The 5,922-nt window shown below is 40.3% G+C and overlaps 1 long non-coding RNA gene across 1 annotated transcript; it reads left to right on the top strand.

Moving 5' to 3' along the window:
• Positions 1–1,092: 1,092 nt before the first annotated feature.
• Positions 1,093–4,672, top strand: LOC142481428 (uncharacterized). Its single transcript, XR_012795773.1, has 3 exons — positions 1,093–1,192; positions 2,834–2,937; positions 4,583–4,672. It is a non-coding gene; the product is annotated as an uncharacterized LOC142481428 (long non-coding RNA).
• The last annotated feature ends 1,250 nt before the right edge of the window (positions 4,673–5,922 follow it).

The following is a 5,922-nucleotide window of genomic DNA, read 5'->3' as shown; positions in this document are numbered from 1 at the left end:
GGTAACTGCAGTAACAAACAACACTGTACATGCTAATAGTACATCCATGTAAGCAGTACATACATGCTCAGGAGTTGTTTTTTTGGATCGGTATATACTTGTCATTATCCACTTCAACCATTTTAATTCCCCCCTTTTAAATTATTGTACTGGTTGATGTGTATGTATATATATATATATATATATATATATATATATATATATATATATATATATATATATAGATATATATCTATATATATATATATATATATTTCAACCATTATCACCTACAGTACAGTAGCATACAGTGCTCCCACTGCAGCAAGGGATTCTGGGAAATGACATGCAATGTTTACTCGCTCATCCCACAACGTGGCGGTATCAAATATAGCGTTTTCCCAGTTATTATATCCCTGCAGGATGTAGGATAATCCCAGCCAAACCCACATACTTACTACATTCCCGTTATGTCACATGTATTATTTCCTGTGAAGGAAGCGCTATGTATATTCCCATTATGGTCACAAATTGGACGATACTGTATTTCCATTATGTCTCCTATTATTTTCCCATGATATCTCATAGAATACTGTCATCCAAAACCACATCATTATTGAATGATTGAAAATGATGCTCCGTTTTATGTCAAGATTGTCTTGACACTTAGACCCCCAAGATTTCAATAGCGCCTCACTTAAAAGATGACATTATTTTTGATTCAAATGAACTTTTATGGTGCAGAAGCCGCATGGTGCCTGTGCCTACAGTGTATGTATTTGTCAGTGTGTCTCTATCTGCATTTCTGTCTCTTGCTGGCCGCCAGCCTGTGTGATGATGTCAGCCTGTCTGTGATGTAAGAGAGACATTGTGATATCATCACATACTGTAGGCAGGATGGCAGGTGTAAAGCTTCTAAAAGAGAGAGGGAGGGAGAGAGGTAGGGGAGAGAGAGGGAGAAAGAGGGAGAGAGAGAGCAAGCAGCTCCTCCCTCCCATGCAAATGACTGGAGGCAGAGGAGTAGAGGGACAGAAGCCTGTGCTGCTTGTAATGGGACAGGATTTGGGGTGCTGTTTCATGCTCTATCTCCCTCCCTCCCACTGTCTCAGGTGCAGAAAGTTTTCAAGGGAGAGAGGAAAGGAAGAGGAAAATGGAAGCTGAGGAGAGCTGGTCCTGTCCCTCTTGTTGGTAAAGAGGGGGGATCCAGAAAGAGGTAAGGAGATAGTTTTATTTTAATTCAAGAAGGAGTGCCTGGTGGCGTAGCTGGTGTGCTCTGTCACACTACAGACCCCTCCCTGTGTGTGTGTGTGTGCGTGCGTGCGTGCGTGCGTGCGTGCGTGCGTGCGTCTGCAGGGGGTATCTGTCCCATCCATAGATATCAGGGGTACTGCAGCTGCTGCTGCTGTTCAAACTTTTGCTTTAGGCCCATTCCTTTGATGTTAATAAGCGTTTCTAGTACAATCTTTTTCGCTCTGTTCACCCACATCTTTACATTACCTCGTGTGTGTGTGTGTGTGTGTGTGTGTGTGTGTATGTGTATGTGTGTGTACGTGTGTATAGCATGTGTTTGAAACACTATACTGTATCTGCATAGAAAAAAAGCCTTCTTTTAGTAATGTACAGTTCAAATACTGTATGAACATGACCCCATCTCATCTCATCCCCCTGACTCTGGATACAAAACATTCATGTATTCGTTTGCAACTTTTCATACAATTTGCTTGCACCATTTCAGAGAAATTAAATATTTAAAATGGAAATAAATTGGTAACTGCAGTAACAAACAACACTGTACATGCTAATAGTACATCCATGTAAGCAGTACATACATGCTCAGGAGTTGTTTTTTTGGATCGGTATATACTTGTCATTATCCACTTCAACCATTTTAATTCCCCCCTTTTAAATTATTGTACTGGTTGATGTGTATGTATATATATATATATATATATATATATATATATATATATATATATATATATATATATAGATATATATCTATATATATATATATATATATTTCAACCATTATCACCTACAGTACAGTAGCATACAGTGCTCCCACTGCAGCAAGGGATTCTGGGAAATGACATGCAATGTTTACTCGCTCATCCCACAACGTGGCGGTATCAAATATAGCGTTTTCCCAGTTATTATATCCCTGCAGGATGTAGGATAATCCCAGCCAAACCCACATACTTACTACATTCCCGTTATGTCACATGTATTATTTCCTGTGAAGGAAGCGCTATGTATATTCCCATTATGGTCACAAATTGGACGATACTGTATTTCCATTATGTCTCCTATTATTTTCCCATGATATCTCATAGAATACTGTCATCCAAAACCACATCATTATTGAATGATTGAAAATGATGCTCCGTTTTATGTCAAGATTGTCTTGACACTTAGACCCCCAAGATTTCAATAGCGCCTCACTTAAAAGATGACATTATTTTTGATTCAAATGAACTTTTATGGTGCAGAAGCCGCATGGTGCCTGTGCCTACAGTGTATGTATTTGTCAGTGTGTCTCTATCTGCATTTCTGTCTCTTGCTGGCCGCCAGCCTGTGTGATGATGTCAGCCTGTCTGTGATGTAAGAGAGACATTGTGATATCATCACATACTGTAGGCAGGATGGCAGGTGTAAAGCTTCTAAAAGAGAGAGGGAGGGAGAGAGGTAGAGGAGAGAGAGGGAGAAAGAGGGAGAGAGAGAGCAAGCAGCTCCTCCCTCCCATGCAAATGACTGGAGGCAGAGGAGTAGAGGGACAGAAGCCTGTGCTGCTTGTAATGGGACAGGATTTGGGGTGCTGTTTCATGCTCTATCTCCCTCCCTCCCACTGTCTCAGGTGCAGAAAGTTTTCAAGGGAGAGAGGAAAGGAAGAGGAAAATGGAAGCTGAGGAGAGCTGGTCCTGTCCCTCTTGTTGGTAAAGAGGGGGCATCCAGAAAGAGGTAAGGAGATAGTTTTATTTTAATTCAAGAAGGAGTGCCTGGTGGCGTAGCTGGTGTGCTCTGTCACACTACAGACCCCTCCCTGTGTGTGTGTGTGCGTGCGTGCGTGCGTGCGTGCGTGCGTGCGTGCGTGCGTGCGTGCGTGCGTCTGCAGGGGGTATCTGTCCCATCCATAGATATCAGGGGTACTGCAGCTGCTGCTGCTGTTCAAACTTTTGCTTTAGGCCCATTCCTTTGATGTTAATAAGCGTTTCTAGTACAATCTTTTTCGCTCTGTTCACCCACATCTTTACATTACCTCGTGTGTGTGTGTGTGTGTGTGTATGTGTATGTGTGTGTACGTGTGTATAGCATGTGTTTGAAACACTATACTGTATCTGCATAGAAAAAAAGCCTTCTTTTAGTAATGTACAGTTCAAATACTGTATGAACATGACCCCATCTCATCTCATCCCCCTGACTCTGGATACAAAACATTCATGTATTCGTTTGCAACTTTTCATACAATTTGCTTGCACCATTTCAGAGAAATTAAATATTTAAAATGGAAATAAATTGGTAACTGCAGTAACAAACAACACTGTACATGCTAATAGTACATCCATGTAAGCAGTACATACATGCTCAGGAGTTGTTTTTTTGGATCGGTATATACTTGTCATTATCCACTTCAACCATTTTAATTCCCCCCTTTTAAATTATTGTACTGGTTGATGTGTATGTATATATATATATATATATATATATATATATATATATATATATATATATATATATATAGATATATATCTATATATATATATATATATATTTCAACCATTATCACCTACAGTACAGTAGCATACAGTGCTCCCACTGCAGCAAGGGATTCTGGGAAATGACATGCAATGTTTACTCGCTCATCCCACAACGTGGCGGTATCAAATATAGCGTTTTCCCAGTTATTATATCCCTGCAGGATGTAGGATAATCCCAGCCAAACCCACATACTTACTACATTCCCGTTATGTCACATGTATTATTTCCTGTGAAGGAAGCGCTATGTATATTCCCATTATGGTCACAAATTGGACGATACTGTATTTCCATTATGTCTCCTATTATTTTCCCATGATATCTCATAGAATACTGTCATCCAAAACCACATCATTATTGAATGATTGAAAATGATGCTCCGTTTTATGTCAAGATTGTCTTGACACTTAGACCCCCAAGATTTCAATAGCGCCTCACTTAAAAGATGACATTATTTTTGATTCAAATGAACTTTTATGGTGCAGAAGCCGCATGGTGCCTGTGCCTACAGTGTATGTATTTGTCAGTGTGTCTCTATCTGCATTTCTGTCTCTTGCTGGCCGCCAGCCTGTGTGATGATGTCAGCCTGTCTGTGATGTAAGAGAGACATTGTGATATCATCACATACTGTAGGCAGGATGGCAGGTGTAAAGCTTCTAAAAGAGAGAGGGAGGGAGAGAGGTAGAGGAGAGAGAGGGAGAAAGAGGGAGAGAGAGAGCAAGCAGCTCCTCCCTCCCATGCAAATGACTGGAGGCAGAGGAGTAGAGGGACAGAAGCCTGTGCTGCTTGTAATGGGACAGGATTTGGGGTGCTGTTTCATGCTCTATCTCCCTCCCTCCCACTGTCTCAGGTGCAGAAAGTTTTCAAGGGAGAGAGGAAAGGAAGAGGAAAATGGAAGCTGAGGAGAGCTGGTCCTGTCCCTCTTGTTGGTAAAGAGGGGGCATCCAGAAAGAGGTAAGGAGATAGTTTTATTTTAATTCAAGAAGGAGTGCCTGGTGGCGTAGCTGGTGTGCTCTGTCACACTACAGACCCCTCCCTGTGTGTGTGTGTGCGTGCGTGCGTGCGTGCGTGCGTGCGTGCGTGCGTGCGTCTGCAGGGGGTATCTGTCCCATCCATAGATATCAGGGGTACTGCAGCTGCTGCTGCTGTTCAAACTTTTGCTTTAGGCCCATTCCTTTGATGTTAATAAGCGTTTCTAGTACAATCTTTTTCGCTCTGTTCACCCACATCTTTACATTACCTCGTGTGTGTGTGTGTGTGTGTGTGTGTGTGTGTATTATGTGTGTGTACGTGTGTATAGCATGTGTTTGAAACACTATACTGTATCTGCATAGAAAAAAAGCCTTCTTTTAGTAATGTACAGTTCAAATACTGTATGAACATGACCCCATCTCATCTCATCCCCCTGACTCTGGATACAAAACATTCATGTATTCGTTTGCAACTTTTCATACAATTTGCTTGCACCATTTCAGAGAAATTAAATATTTAAAATGGAAATAAATTGGTAACTGCAGTAACAAACAACACTGTACATGCTAATAGTACATCCATGTAAGCAGTACATACATGCTCAGGAGTTGTTTTTTTGGATCGGTATATACTTGTCATTATCCACTTCAACCATTTTAATTCCCCCCTTTTAAATTATTGTACTGGTTGATGTGTATGTATATATATATATATATATATATATATATATATATATATATATATATATATATATATATAGATATATATCTATATATATATATATATATATTTCAACCATTATCACCTACAGTACAGTAGCATACAGTGCTCCCACTGCAGCAAGGGATTCTGGGAAATGACATGCAATGTTTACTCGCTCATCCCACAACGTGGCGGTATCAAATATAGCGTTTTCCCAGTTATTATATCCCTGCAGGATGTAGGATAATCCCAGCCAAACCCACATACTTACTACATTCCCGTTATGTCACATGTATTATTTCCTGTGAAGGAAGCGCTATGTATATTCCCATTATGGTCACAAATTGGACGATACTGTATTTCCATTATGTCTCCTATTATTTTCCCATGATATCTCATAGAATACTGTCATCCAAAACCACATCATTATTGAATGATTGAAAATGATGCTCCGTTTTATGTCAAGATTGTCTTGACACTTAGACCCCCAAGATTTCAATAGCGCCTCACTTAAAA

Source organism: Ascaphus truei, unplaced genomic scaffold, assembly GCF_040206685.1.
Source record: "Ascaphus truei isolate aAscTru1 unplaced genomic scaffold, aAscTru1.hap1 HAP1_SCAFFOLD_2650, whole genome shotgun sequence".
In the NCBI taxonomy this organism is placed as follows: domain Eukaryota; kingdom Metazoa; phylum Chordata; class Amphibia; order Anura; family Ascaphidae; genus Ascaphus; species Ascaphus truei.
This window is presented reverse-complemented; position numbering and strand designations above follow the sequence as displayed.